This window comes from Protomyctophum parallelum (genome assembly GCF_964188405.1).
Source record: "Protomyctophum parallelum genome assembly, chromosome: 22".
NCBI classification, from domain to species: domain Eukaryota; kingdom Metazoa; phylum Chordata; class Actinopteri; order Myctophiformes; family Myctophidae; genus Protomyctophum; species Protomyctophum parallelum.
Window position 1 is genome coordinate 38198560 of NC_139714.1, and position 15000 is coordinate 38213559.

Below are 15000 nucleotides of genomic sequence, written 5' to 3' on the forward strand. Positions count from 1 at the left end.
ACCAGATGTTGTCGTCGTCAATGAAGAGAACAGATCAGTTTCCATTCTTGAAGTGGCCTGACTGCACCTTTGATTCTAGCTTAGAGGAAGCCTTTATGAAACAAAGTCATTAAATACCAGCCGCTCCTCCAGACCATCATAGGCTATAATAATAGGTGCAATCTGCTTTGGCAGCCTATAGCAGTGTTTCCCAACCTGTGTGTCGCGGAGCTTTGGTGCTCCGTTTGATGTGTCCATGTGCTCCGCGTAATTTGACCGAAATTAAGTTATAGTGTTACTTTCTGTCAAATCAGGCGGAACACTAACTCTCCCCCGAAGGCTTCTTATAGTTGCGTCCGCAACGCGTTGTGAGCTTGTCGATCAGCTATTTTCAGCACGTGAAAATAAGCAGGCTGTGAGAACTGAGACCCTGCACAATAAAAGCATGCAGCTTTCACAAGTTGGCCCATAATAAAGACAAGGAAAAGGATTAGGTGGCATTTCACATTGCATATGAGCAATTTTTTGAAACTGAGGCACTGTCTCTGTCCTTTTCATTCTCGTTATTTGATGAGTGCTGTCATGTGTGTTTTTATTTTATTATATTACTTTTACGTATATATTTACTTTTACTATAATATATATATATTTAATATATATGTATATTATATACCCCCCCCCCCCCCCTAGGTGTTCCCCGAGATTTTTAGGCTATGAAAAGTGTTCCCTGGGACAAAAAAGGTTGGGAAACACTGGCCTATAGGACATGTACATACTGTAGGTTGGTTGTAAGAGGCTTCCAACAACTTGGGATGCAATAAAAATGTGCAATCTTTTCCACTATCGGTATAGCCGCCAAATATGAGGAAGATGCTGTTACTTGCACAGTACGCCTGAAGGGTGTGTGGGTATTTGTCCGGTATTTGCTGATTGCATTCTGTACAGCACCTTGTAAATATTTGTGTCCCCTTGTATTGTATCTCTTGTGTGTGTGTGTGTGTGTGTGTGTGTGTGTGTGTGTGTGTGTGTGTGTGTGTGTGTGTGTGTGTGTGTGTGTGTGTGTTTGAGTGAAACAAATTCTCGATATTTGTCATTTTGAACAGACAAATACAGTTTGTGTGAAAGATTCGTCCACGAGACTCGACACATCCAGCCACTCCAAGGAGCAGCAATGTGTGTCCCTTTGCATGTCTGTCTGTCTGTTTAAAGTGTGTGTCCCTTTGCATGTCTGTCTGTCTGTTTAAAGTGTGTGTCCCTTTGCATGTCTGTCTGTCTGTTTAAAGTGTGTGTCCCTTTGCATGTCTGTCTGTCTGTTTAAAGTGTGTGTCCCTTTGCATGTCTGTCTGTCTGTTTAAAGTGCCAACAGGTGACAAAGTGGCGCTGTTGAGCTTGACACTGTGCACAGGTGCATGATGGGGAGCTGAGTTTTCAGCAGCCATTGCGTGATTTCATTTCGTACAGTACAGATTTTGTTTTGGTACAGTACAGTGACAGTACAGTACAGTGACAGTACAGTGACAGTACAGTGTGGGAAGCCCCACACGGTAACTCTGTCATTTCTCGACCGTTTCGGACGTGGGGCGGCTCGCCGGAACCGGCCCAGTCCCCAGGGCGCGGTACTGGGGGTCTGGATGTTCTGGTGACACCCCGGGGACCCCCATGCGGTAACTCTGTCACTTCTCGACCGTTTCGGACGTGGGGCGGCTCGCCGGAACCGGGCCAGCACCCCTGAGCTGCAATCACTTCGACTTTATCACAAGTCTACAGATGTAACAGGGTGCGTGGGTGAAAGTACGTTTTTGTGCAAGCTCCCGACATTTTACACTTTCACGAAAAGAGCAAAGAGTACGGAGAAAGAAAACAAGGAAATCAATCAGTCAAATGCATGCTGTGTACAGTATGTGTCTGAGACGGCACAGTGTCAAGCCTACATGTACACTGTCAAGATTCTTGTGACACAAAGTACATTTGCTGCAGATATAAATAGCAGCAGAGAATCACAGTCCCCTCTACAGGAGTAAGCAGCTCATATCAAACATGTACTGTACTGTACTGTACTGTACTGTACTGTACTGTACTGTACTGTACTGTACTGTACTGTACTGTACTGTACTGTACTGTACTGTACTGTACTGTACTGTACTGTACTGTACTGTACTGTACTGTACTGTACTGTACTGTACAGTGACAGTCAGCGCTGTAAAGTGACTCATACATTTTCAAGGCTTCTTTAATTTGTTTGCAGACCTGAAACCCATTTGTACTGTATTGTTCTTTTTGATTTTATTTATTTATTTGTTGTTTGGGGAGAGTGTGTGTACTTCAATGCTTGATTATTATTCTCTTTGTCTTTTTTTGTTTTATTAGTATCACTATTATCAGTATTTTGTTAGGTGTTTCAGTGCAGTTGTTTTATTAGTATCACTATTATTAGTATTGTGTTAGGTGTTTCAGTGCAGTTGTTTTATTAGTATCACTATTATTAGTATTTTGTTAGGTGTTTCAGTGCAGTTGTTTTATTAGTATCACTATTATTAGTATTTTGTAAGGTGTTTCAGTGCAGTTGTTTTATTAGTATCACTATTATTAGTATTTTGTTAGGTGTTTCAGTGCAGTTGTTTTATTAGTATCACTATTATTAGTATTTTGTTAGGTGTTTCAGTGCAGTTGTTTTATTAGTATCACTATTATTAGTATTTTGTTAGGTGTTTCAATGCAGTTGTTTTATTAGTATCACTATTATTAGTATTTTGTAAGGTGTTTCAGTGCAGTTGTTTTATTAGTATCACTATTATTAGTATTTTGTTAGGTGTTTCAGTGCAGTTGTTTTATTAGTATCACTATTATTAGTATTTTGTTAGGTGTTTCAGTGCAGTTGTTTTATTAGTATCACTATTATTAGTATTTTGTTAGGTGTTTCAATGCAGTTGTTTTATTAGTATCACTATTATTAGTATTTTGTAAGGTGTTTCAGTGCAGTTGTTTTATTAGTATCACTATTATTAGTATTTTGTTAGGTGTTTCAGTGCAGTTGTTTTATTAGTATCACTATTATTAGTATTTTGTTAGGTGTTTCAATGCAGTTGTTTTATTAGTATCACTATTATTAGTATTTTGTTAGGTGTTTCAGTGCAGTTGTTTTATTAGTATCACTATTATTAGTATTTTGTAAGGTGTTTCAGTGCAGTTGCTTCTGGTCTTGATGTTTGAGTGATTTGGAGAGCCTCAATGTTTTGTTGATGTTGTCGTCTTACTCCTTTTATTGGTTTTTTGAAGGGACAGACAGTAGGCTGACAGGAAACGGGAGAGAGGTGGGGGGGGAAGACATGCAGTAAAGGCCGTGTCGGGCTCGGGAGTCGAACCCGCGGCACACTGCGACTGGATCACCAGTCGGGTGCCCAGACGGTTACGCCACCGCCTGGGCCTGTGTGTTGACATGTTTGATGTATTGTTTTGTCTATGTACTGTATTCATTACGTTGTGCCCGAGGACCCCCTCTAAGGACCCCCTCTAAAACGAGACGAAGCATCTCAAGGGCCTATCCTCTAAATGAAATTACAATTTCAATATATATATTTACTCAAGTACACTGTACGTACTGTAATTACATTTTTTTTGTTATTTTTGTTATTTTTACTTTTTTTTAACTTACTGGAGCATTTACACATTTCAGTACTTCTTTTTTTTTTTTTTTTTTTTTTTTTAAGATATTTTTTTGCGGCTTACGCCTTTTATTGATTTTTTTGAAGGGACAGACAGTAGGCTGACAGGAAACGGGAGAGAGATGGGGGATGACATGCAGTAAAGGCCGTGTCGGGCTCGGGAGTCGAACCCGCGGCACACCGCGACTGGATTACCAGTCAGGTGCCCAGACCGTTACGCCACGGCCTGGGCCCATTTCAGTACTTCTAATCTACTACATCTCAGTGGGAATAATGTTGCACTTTTACCCCACTATAATGTATTTAGTTCTTACAGTATATGTTACTTTGTAGATTTTAATTATTATTACAAAACATACAATAACCACTTCAGCCCTATATATATATATATACAGTCCATTTCGGCCATTTGATAATAGCCGCTCCCCCGATGCAGATCTGCTGTTTTCAAAGGATGTGTAATTGTTATACATTTACGTTATACGTTTCAATGTTATACATTTGTACAACGGGACATTTCTGCATAATGAGTACTTTTACTTTTTGGTACTTTTGATGCCAATACTTTTGTACTTTAACTAATTATGAAAACCCAACTTTTAGTATTTGGTATTTCTACAATAGGTATTGATACTTTTACTGTGTGTAGTTCCATCTTTGGTGACAGTGGAGTCACAGCACACACACACACACACACACACACACACACACACACACAATGACTTGTGTGTATATAGTTGGCCACGGGCCAACAGCCTTGCCCTTTAATTGCAATATTTGGTATTCCGTGAACAAAGATAGTGACATACAGTCATATCTCGCTAAAATGTAAACTGTCAGATGCTTTCCTGCATGGGATAACGTGATAATGTCTGTATCACTGTATCACATGGGATAACGTGATAATGTCTGTATCACTTACTTCAGTTATGGATACAGTAGTATGTGTGTATGATGTGATCTCTGCAGGACAGACCTGGTTAAATCCAGATTAAATAAAGGTTAAAAGAAAATTAGTTTGAGATTAAACTGGCTGAAAAGGGAAAGATACAGTACAGATCAGGATGTATCTCACACACACACACAAACACACACATGCACATTCTCGGATTCTAGGAGGATTTTGTACGTAATTGGGGGTACGTGCGTGTGTGTGTGTGTGTGTGTGTGTGTGCATGTGCATGTGTGCGTGTGTGTGTGCGATCCTTCAGCCCACAGTTTCCATGGCAACACAGGAGCCCATCTTGGTCTCTATGGTAACTTCTGGATAGTCAGAGACAGAGAGAGAGAGAGAGAGAGAGAGTTAAAAAGTAAACTCTAACAAGAAGAGTGTTTCCAAATGTCCATGAATACATGTTCAACACACACACACACACACACACACACACACACACACACACACACACACACACACACACACACAGAAGATGTAGAAGATGAAATGTGTCCTCTGACAGAATGTCAATGCTCTAATCTCATTGGTCCATTTGTTGGTTTGACCTTTCACCATTAACCAAGTTATGGTCTGTCTGTCTGTCTGTCTGTCTGTCTGTCTGTCTGTCTGTCTGTCTGTCTGTCTGTCTGTCTGTCTGTCTGTCTGTCTGTCTGCTTTCCTTTCCCTATTTTATCCATCTCATTCTTTCCATTCCATCCAGTCATGTCTCTCTCTCTCTCTCTCTCTCTCTCTCTCTCTCTCTCTCTCTCTCTCTCTCTCTCTCTCTCCTCTGTTTTGGAGTCACTAACATGATTAGTTCTGTCCTTTATGGGTCTGTGTGAAGGGAAGACACAGCCGTGTGTGTGTGTGTGTGTGTGTGTGTGTGTGTGTGTGTGTGTGTGTGTGTGTGTGTGTGTGTGTGTGTGTGTGTGTGTGTGTGTGTGTGTGTGTGTGTGTGTGTGTGTGTGTGTGTGCAGCCTATACTCCCAGCATCTGGATAAGTCGTTGGTTGGGTCTCAGAAAGCTTCTGGGGAAAACTGTATTTCTGCCACATACAGTTAAACTCTCACCTCCTATCCTACCTGTCTCACCTCCTCCTATCCTACCTGTCTCACCTCCTCCTATCCTACCTGTCTCACCTCCTCCTATCCTACCTGTCTCACCTCCTCCTATCCTATACCTGTCTCACTTCCTCCTATCCTACCTGTCTCACCTTCTCATATCATACCTGTCTCACCTCCTCCTATCCTACCTGTCTCACCTTCTCATATCCTACCTGTCTCACCTCCTCATATCCTACCTGTCTCACCTCCTCATATCCTACCTGTCTCACCTCCTCATATCCTACCTGTCTCACCTCCTCCTATCCTACCTGTCTCACCTCCCCTATCCTATACCTGTCTCACCTCCTCCTATCCTACCTGTCTCACCTTCTCATATCCTACCTGCCTCACCTCCTCCTATCCTACCTGTCTCACCTCCTCCTATCCTACCTGTCTCACCTCCTCCTATCCTACCTGTCTCACCTCTTCCTATCCTTAGTATCCTACCTGTCTCACCTCCTCCTATCCTACCTGACTCACAACATATTTTCAGATGGGGGTCGGTGGCCAATTACATATAATTTTTGGGGTCCTTGACATGAAATATTGAGCACCACTGATACAGAAACATGAGGTTTAACCCTGTGAGAACCACTGATACAGAAACATGAGGTTTAACCCTGTGAGAACCACTGATACAGAAACATGAGGTTTAACCCTGTGAGAACCACTGATAGAAAGACATTTTTTCAGGTCTAAATGGGTTAATTGCCTCTTTCTTCCTTGGCTTGTGCACAGACAAGAACAGAACACACATGTGCTGATTCAATCTGTGTCTGTCTGTCTCTGTGTGTGTGTGTGTGTGTGTGTGTGTGTGTGTGTGTGTGTGTGTGTGTGTGTGTGTGTCTGTGTGTGTGTGTGTGTGTGTGTGTGTGTGTGTGTGTGTGTGTGTGTGTGTGTGTCTGTGTCTGTGTCTGTGTCTGTGTCTGTGTCTGTGTCTGTGTCTGTCTCTGTGTGTGTGTGTGTGTGTGTGTGTGTGTGTGTGTGTGTGTGTGTGTGTGTGTGTGTGTGTGTGTGTGTGTGTGTGTGTGTGTGTGTGTGTGTGTCTGTGTGTGTGTGTGTGTGTGTGTGTGTCTGTGTCTGTGTCTGTGTCTGTGTGTGTGTGTGTGTGTGTGTGTGTGTGTGTGTGTGTGTGTGTGTGTGTGTGTGTGTGTGTGTGTGTGTCTGTGTCTGTGTCTGTGTCTGTGTGTGTGTGTGTGTGTGTGTGTGTGTGTGTGTGTGTGTGTGTGTGTGTGTGTGTGTGTGTGTGTGTCTTTAGGAGCGGGTGGAGTATCTCTTCCTCATCATCTTCACAGTGGAGGCGTTCCTGAAGGTCATCGCATACGGCCTGCTGTTCCACCCCAATGCCTACCTGAGGAACGGCTGGAATCTGCTCGATTTCATCATTGTGGTCGTAGGGTGAGCAGAGAGAGAGAGAGAGAGAGACTTTTGACTTTTAACAACTTCAGTTCTTTTGTTTCAGAGCAAATCATCTTTTACAGAAAATCATTTACAGAAAAAAGCACACCTTCATGGTCCAAAACACTCCAATTCAGCCATTTCTTTCATAACATTTAGGGCTGATTCATACTCCTATTTTTCCGCTGTTTCAGCGCTGTAGTGCCGAAATGATTTTGGCTCGTCAGAAATTTTCAGTATCACCGAGTATCATACTCAAACAAAACTCTTGCTTTGACTACATTTTTTAAAACTGCTAAGCATTCACACCTCTGTCCATCCATTTCTTCTTTCACACTTCAATAGGTTGCTATTTTGCCTGTCCAAATAGGACTTTTAGTGATCTGCCTTTTTTCTTATTCTTCTTTCCATACCTAAAACCAAATACATACTGTACATTTGTTTTGTAAAAACCATGGATGCCAATCTTACGCACATAACGCAAAACAGTGAGGAATGGTTTCTTTGTGTGGCTCTGCAGGTGGATTATGTGTTGACATCTAAATTCAATGAATGGGATAATAAGAGTAGGTGGAAACAATTCAGAAATTAAAAGATAACAGACTTTAAACAAATCTTTTATAGTCCCTAATGTGGGATAGCATCACCATCATTTATTGTTGATATTTGAAATGGTGTGAGTAACACAGGAACATGAATATTCAACAAGGAGCATTGTTACAAAAACAACAATTGACACACACCTCATGGCATTATCACAGATTATTATCTACACATCTTAGCATCTCTGCACAATCGATCAATCGACAGCTACAGTATGTACTATAGCAAGATACAGATACTAGTCTATGAATGAGGCAGCGGTGTTGTGCTAATGTACCTGGAGATGCCGGCCAAAACAGGAGAATGAGGGGGGGCCCAGGCCACCCCCTGTAGGGACGTCGAAGCTGTTTCCCCCCCTCCCCTAACTTACAACCAACTAAATAATACAACGAAAACTATGACTGCCGGTCATCTCCAGGCCAAACTAAACTAAATTAAGATGAACTGAAAACAAGTATCGGCATAGTGTGGGACTGAGATGTTGCTGGGTCTGTGTCTGCCATGACACTGAGCTGGCTGGCTTTTATAGAGAGGGCTGCAGCAGAGGACAATTAGGGGAATCTGCTGCAGGTGTGCCAGTCTGGGTGTGTCAGTCTGAGTGGGGAGGAGAGACAGAATCAGCACAGACAATGATTGAATGACTGAGTATGTGTGTGAGTGATGTCATGGCCACACGCAACAGCGACCTAGCGTGAGCATAACAGTATGAGGTATACTGATTGGTGTAGTAGCACCAGCCGAGCTGTGTGGTTCGGTTGGCTGTGATATAGGTCTGCTTTTGTGGGAACAGAGATTTAGGTACACAGACCAACCCTGATGGCTGTCTTGCAATGCAATGCCCTACAAAGCGTCTTCTTGGCTGTTGTGTTACAGCCAAATTAACCCTGTGCTAAATACAACCAACACAATTGTGTTTGGCACATTGTATTGACAAAATGTGGGTCAAAACATCAGTAATCTGTGCGTGAGGACCCACAAATCACTCATTGGTCGGGCTCTATACTCTTACCAGGCTTTGAAAAGCGGACTTTGCAGGCAGTCAATGTCCTGCAGGTTGAACTTACTTGGAGTAATAACTGCTTGTCATAACCAAAGAAATACATCGCATGGATGCACCTGGGACGTATCCTCAGTGATGTATCCTGAGGGCATCACCTGGGACGTATCCTCAGTGATGTATCCTGAGGTCAACGGGGTTTCGGGTCTACCAACATCATACCCCTCACTCAGGCGACCCAGCCGGGGTTGATCAAGTCCCGACTTACATCCCAGTAGCTACACTCGATCAGAACCACTAGGGAAAAACCAGGGCCACACAATCCTTTGGAACCACTCCAGAACTACTCTGCCAGGGCTGGCGAGGTACGCTTCTGGCGCATGGAAGGACTAGGCTCTGTGGGTTGACTCCTGTCCGGGCCCCTCCTACGTCTCACCAGGTCCACTCCTGCTCTCACCAGGCCCAGGACCTGTGCGTCGCACCAGAGTCCCAGCACCAGACACTTCATTCAGGAGTGGTTCCGCAGGGCAATGGTGCTGCGGCTCCGTTTGCTGCTTGCATGGCCCTCCTAAATGCCTCACCGAGGGTTGTTGGGCTTCCTCCTCACGGAGGACACAGGCTGGGGCGCTAACCCATACTGCTCACCCGGGTGCTGTCTACATTCCGGCTGTCACCCGTCTCTACGACTATACCTGGTTGTCACATAGTCTATTCCTATGAGTCACTATAAATAGAAGAACTATAACTAAAAAAATACATAGCATGGATGCACCTGGGACGTATCCTCAGTGATGTAACAACCAAGCTGTGCCCAGACGGCTTGTTCCAACCTGATATACTGTAACAGCCACTAACAGTATATACTACAATGTCTTCATCCAGGGCTTAGAATGTCAATACAGCCCCAACCCTCTCCCTCTAGTATAGATTTCGCGGCTGCCCTAAATCCACTTTGATTCTGCATCTAAATTCTGCTTCAGTTAACCGATCACTCTGTGAAAGAATGTCGAGTCAACCAAGGTATTGGTTGTGAGAACTGTCTGGGCCAGCAACCATTTCCATTTAGACAGTCTGACACGCACGCACGCACACAGAGGCATGCACGCACACACACAGAGGCACGCACGCACACACACACGCACGCAGAGATTGTGCAGAGAGATAATGTAAAGTCATTCATCTGATGAATTGATAATGATGGTGTTGCTGTTGATTGGTCGACAGGTTGTTCAGTGCCATTCTGGAGCAGGCCACTAAGGGCGACGGGGCCACGCCCATCGGAGGAAAGGCGGCGGGCTTTGATGTTAAAGCTCTGAGAGCGTTCAGAGTCCTCCGGCCGCTGAGACTGGTGTCTGGAGTCCCCAGTAAGTATAAACACTGTGTGTGTGTGTGTGTGTGTGTGTGTGTGTGTGTGTGTGTGTGTGTGTGTGTGTGTGTGTGTGTGTGAGACTGGTGTCTGGAGTCCCCAGAAAGTATACACACTGTGCGTGCGTGCGTGTGTATGTGTGCTTGTTTCTTTTGATACATAATAACTACAGTACTTATACCAAGGCATTCTTTTAATCCCACCATTTACCCTTGACTATATTCTACAATTGCCTTTTCCTCTGATCTTGCACTTTATAAGATTTGATAAGATCGTCTGCAGGTTCTCCTTTGAGAACCAGCTCCAAAAAGTGATGTGTACCTCTGGATATGAAATATAGAATATAATCAGGGCTGCACACAACTTTTTTGGTCTAGTACTCAGCGGAGCACCTGGAGGAGTTACTTGGTGCTCCTAAAATGCGGCGACCCGTCTCACCGGATGGATAAAAGAGGGATGTATGAATAATTTATAGCAAAACGATATTTATTGGATAAGTGGGGACTGGGGAGTCAATGGAGAGTATTGCAACTCTAGATTCATCCCATTATAAAAAACATCTAGCATCGAGTTGCAAATTGCAGCTATAGGTCCATGTGTATTCCAGCCCTATATGCATATTCTAATACAAACTTCTTAATACTTCCTAAGGATGAGCATCAAAGCAATATTTAGATAATTCTTTTATTTTTTATTTAAATAGCCGATCTACTAGCTCACAACGTGTTGCAGAGGCGACACGTTGTGAGCTTGCAGATCAGCTATTTGTTTAACATACGACACGTCGTACAGCGAAGCATACGTCAGGCTAGTTTTTAGCCGAGGCGACGTACAGTACACAGTCAACACAGAGTCAGACAGTCAGACACACATGGCTCCTCGGTGCAAAATAAACAGTGTACACTAACCCGACTTTACGATAATAAGGGACAGTATGTCGGGACACGCTGTTGTCATGTTGATAAGCTTCATGTTGTGCAGCAGCAGTGCCAGTCCGCAATGCTTTGCACTCCTCCCACTCCACTATGTCGGAACTAAAACCTGTACCCGTCGGTGGCCGGTGCCTAGGCTGTGAGAGACCGCATCGCACACGAGCAACCATGCTGCTCCAGCACCCGGAAAACAAACACAAGCACAGCGGCGAATGGGAAGAGTCCAAAGCATCCAAAGCATGCCCTTTTACAACTTTCACTTTTTAGTTCGCTCCACATCTGAAACGGAGAAGCCGAACCATTTGTGTCTCCTCCTATATCCTCCTGTCAACCGCCCTCCTCCCAGCAGTGAGCAGCATGGAATCCTCGCGCTGTGATTAGCCACAATGGCCAGTGCACTTGTGCAAGACGTGCTGTGATTGGCCAGTAGTAGCCACTTTGAGTGGCAGTCGGTGGGAAATGCTCTCGCCACAGAATGTACTAGTATTCTGGCCATAATAATCATTCTGGGCGGCCCCAGCTGTTGGTACGCAGAAGCGCTTCCCGGCGCTTGCTTGACAGCGCATAATGAATTTTGACGACGCATCCGCATTCCGCACTGGCGCACCGCTTATGTGCAGCCCTGAATATAATGATGAATACAGAGATACATGGTTGCAGCATCGATATGTAACCCTATCCTGTGTGTGTGTGTGTGTGTGTGTGTGTGTTTGTGTGCACGTGTGTGCGACTGTGCGTGTGCGCGTGTGTGTGTGCTCGTGCGTGCGTGCGTGTGTGTGTGTAGGTCTACAGGTGGTATTAAACTCCATCATTAAAGCCATGGTCCCTCTTCTCCACATTGCCCTGTTGGTTCTGTTCGTCATCATAATCTACGCCATCATCGGACTGGAACTGTTCATGGGCAAGATGCACAAAACATGTTACTACTCAAAGAGCGGAGTCAAAGGTATATATACACATGCACACGCACACCATATGTATGGCACCGATTAATCTGATGTTCATACCTAAGACACACGCAAGACACACTTGTGTCCTGTGTCTTCTGTGTGTCATGGCCGCCTCAATGCATTTCCAATGGGAGTCACATGGTTTGAAGACACAGCCTTGTTGAATGGGGGGAGGGCAGAAGACAGCCATGCAACAAGGTTGTGTTATCAAACTCTATGTGACTCCCATTTGGAAATGCATTGAGGCGTCCATGACGCACAGAAGACACAGGACACAAGTGTGTCTTAGGTATGAATGAGGCCTCAGAGGTGAACAATTAAGTCCATCCCCAGCAGCTCTGACCGTGCGCAAGATCGCACGGCAGATCGCTTATTTGGATCGCTTGTGATTTTTTTTTTTGTAGACTTCCATAACGACTATTGTTACACTCCGCAGTGTTTTGTCCCAAATACGCAGCAGTAAAAAGGCATTGCACACCGTCTACACTTGCAATATGAACACCTTATTAAAGATGGAGTGCCACAATTTGTTTTTTTTTTCAGTTTTTCATGTGTCTATGAGGTGACAGTACTTCATTAGACACCCTGGAGTCGTTTTTATGTGCAATGGTGTATTCACTTTGTATTTAGGGTTTCTTCCTGGAGGCTGAACCCTCGACAGTCAAATGGGGAAATGAAATAAACAGTAATATAGTGACGTCACACTATCAGCGCCTCCCCTAACCCCTCCCCCTTTATCATACAACTACAGCTGTGGGTGTGGCTTCAGTTCAGGTGGATCACCACCCATCACCACCCAACAGGCAAACCAGGCATGGGCGTGCCCACATAAAAAACAACATTTTAACAATATTACTGTACACATTTAAAATATATATATACCTCCTTATATAACAATAAGACCTGATGATCATGTTTTAGGGTGGAAAAAAATCACGGCACTCCATCTTTAACCCATTCTGGGCGGGCACCCATTTTGGTGTTAGCATTACGTTATGCTTTAGCTATTTAAAAATAGCAGATCTACAAGCTCATATACGAGCTTGTAGGTCTGCTATTTTTGAAAAATCGAAGAACGAGTGAATTTTTTTTAGAATCTGATCTCAGGTCAGAATGGGTTCATCAGACCAGTGTGTGTCCAGTGGAAACCTCGTATGAATCTGATCTCAGGTCAGAATGGGTTAAGCAGCGTTTGTCCCAAAGAACTTCATCAGGCATCTCCTGCCTGAATCTCATGCCTGAAGAAGGTCTTTGAGCGAAACGCTGCTCAAGCACAGTGTTCATATTGCACAGTGCAGATGGTGTGCAGGTCTTTGTGCACTTTATGTGCATTCTTTTAAAGGTTTAGCCCCGGCCTACTCTCTGAGCCCATCAGGTGTGCATATAAGACTCGCTATAATATTTATAGCTACAATCTAAAATGACACGGATGCACTTTCCCTGTTTCAATGGGTTACGAAGAGTTCAGTCAGGACAGGACAACTCAAGAATGGATGGAATATATATTTATTGAATATAAGATGAGCAATACATTTATTATGGTTTGGCGATGTATTGGATCTGCATTTTAGGTACTCAGATCAGGCGCATCAGTCCCGACCATAGGGACTCTGAATCCCCCGTACCTAAACAGTAGATCCAAAACGACAGGTGGTAGCTGGGGTGGAGGTGGGTGAGCAGCAGGTTTGTATACAACAGCAGCAGCAAGCAAGGAAGAAGGCAGAGGAATGCAAACCTCCGGTTAAAGTAGCCGGTATGAAGATGGAGTGAGTGTGTGATTGGCTGAGTGAATCATGTGAATGAGAGCGTGATGCTGAGGCGACCCAATTAACGGGTGGCAGCGACTGCACTGAGGTTCCCTGACTGAACTTGCTCTGCGCATGTCTACGACAGGCACAAATGCTCATTTTTCTTATCTTTTCTCCCCTCCCCTCCCCTCCCCTCCGACCTCCGACCTCCCATCAGGACACCTGGCGGAGGAGAAGCCAGCGCCCTGTGCCCCTTCGGGGGCCCACGGGCGCCTCTGCGGCCGCAACGGCACCAACTGCGACGTGGGATGGGAGGGCCCCAACGACGGCATCACCAACTTTGACAACTTTGCGTTCGCGATGCTCACCGTGTTCCAGTGCATCACCATGGAGGGCTGGACCGACGTGCTGTACTGGGTGAGTCGCCAGCGTGTGCGTGTGCGTGTGCGTGTGCGTGTGTGTGTGCGTGTGCGTCCTTTCGTACTTAGCAGAGTTTTGATTGATTAAAGCGCAAATAACATGCATTTTAAAACTGCTTTTAATATTTAATATCATATTGTCCATGTCCCTCAAACTTATTTCTAATGGTTTGAGCCTCAATCACCACTCTGATATAACCAGGCCTTGTCATTTCTTTCTGGACTTTGAAAGCAGTTTTAGCTGCAGTACCACAATGTCCTGAGGTGGTGGGGGTGCTGATATGCAGATTATTTAATATTTGAGACATTATAATACTGATGCTACATAAAACCAGGCTTGTTTCCATTCCATGCCAGCTTGGAATATCAACAATGGTGGACATTGTAAACAAAGTGGACATGCAAATTTGGAACTGAAGACTGAAAAAGAGAGGAATTATATAAGTAGGGTGACATTGATGACATCACGAAAAAGTAGAATGAAAATTTTTATGTTATAGGTCCTTTAATCAATTGAGGTGTTGAAAATTAAGGTCATGCAATGCATAAAGAAATTACACACATACAATTCTAATGTCCAAAAGGTGTATTTCTATTGTGGTCCTTTGTTTCACAAGAAAGGGGGCGAACAAATGAAACCATGAGTCCAGTTGCTATTCATTGGTGTTTTAGAGAGGACAGGTCTGCTGCAAAGTACAGTATAAGAACAGGTCTGCTGCAAAGTACAGTATAAGAACAGGTCTGCTGCAAAGTACAGTATAAGAACAGGTCTGCTGCAAAGTACAGTATAAGAACAGGTCTGCTGCAAAGTACAGCATAAGAAGGTTTCTTCCCTTGAAACCGCCTCAATGCATTTCCAATGGGAGTCACATGGTTTGATGACACAGACAGGTGTCAGGTTTGAAGACA

The 15000-nt window shown here is 44.1% G+C and overlaps 1 pseudogene across 1 annotated transcript in view; it reads left to right on the forward strand.

Moving 5' to 3' along the window:
• The window catches only part of LOC310853176 (voltage-dependent L-type calcium channel subunit alpha-1C-like), a 290615-nt pseudogene that overhangs the window by 181208 nt on the left and 94407 nt on the right, over window positions 1-15000 (forward strand). Inside the window, exons 4-7 of the transcript XR_014571111.1 lie at window positions 6937-7076; window positions 9901-10040; window positions 11759-11920; window positions 13890-14089. The product of XR_014571111.1 is annotated as a voltage-dependent L-type calcium channel subunit alpha-1C-like (transcript). The remainder of the gene's footprint in view (window positions 1-6936; window positions 7077-9900; window positions 10041-11758; window positions 11921-13889; window positions 14090-15000) is intronic.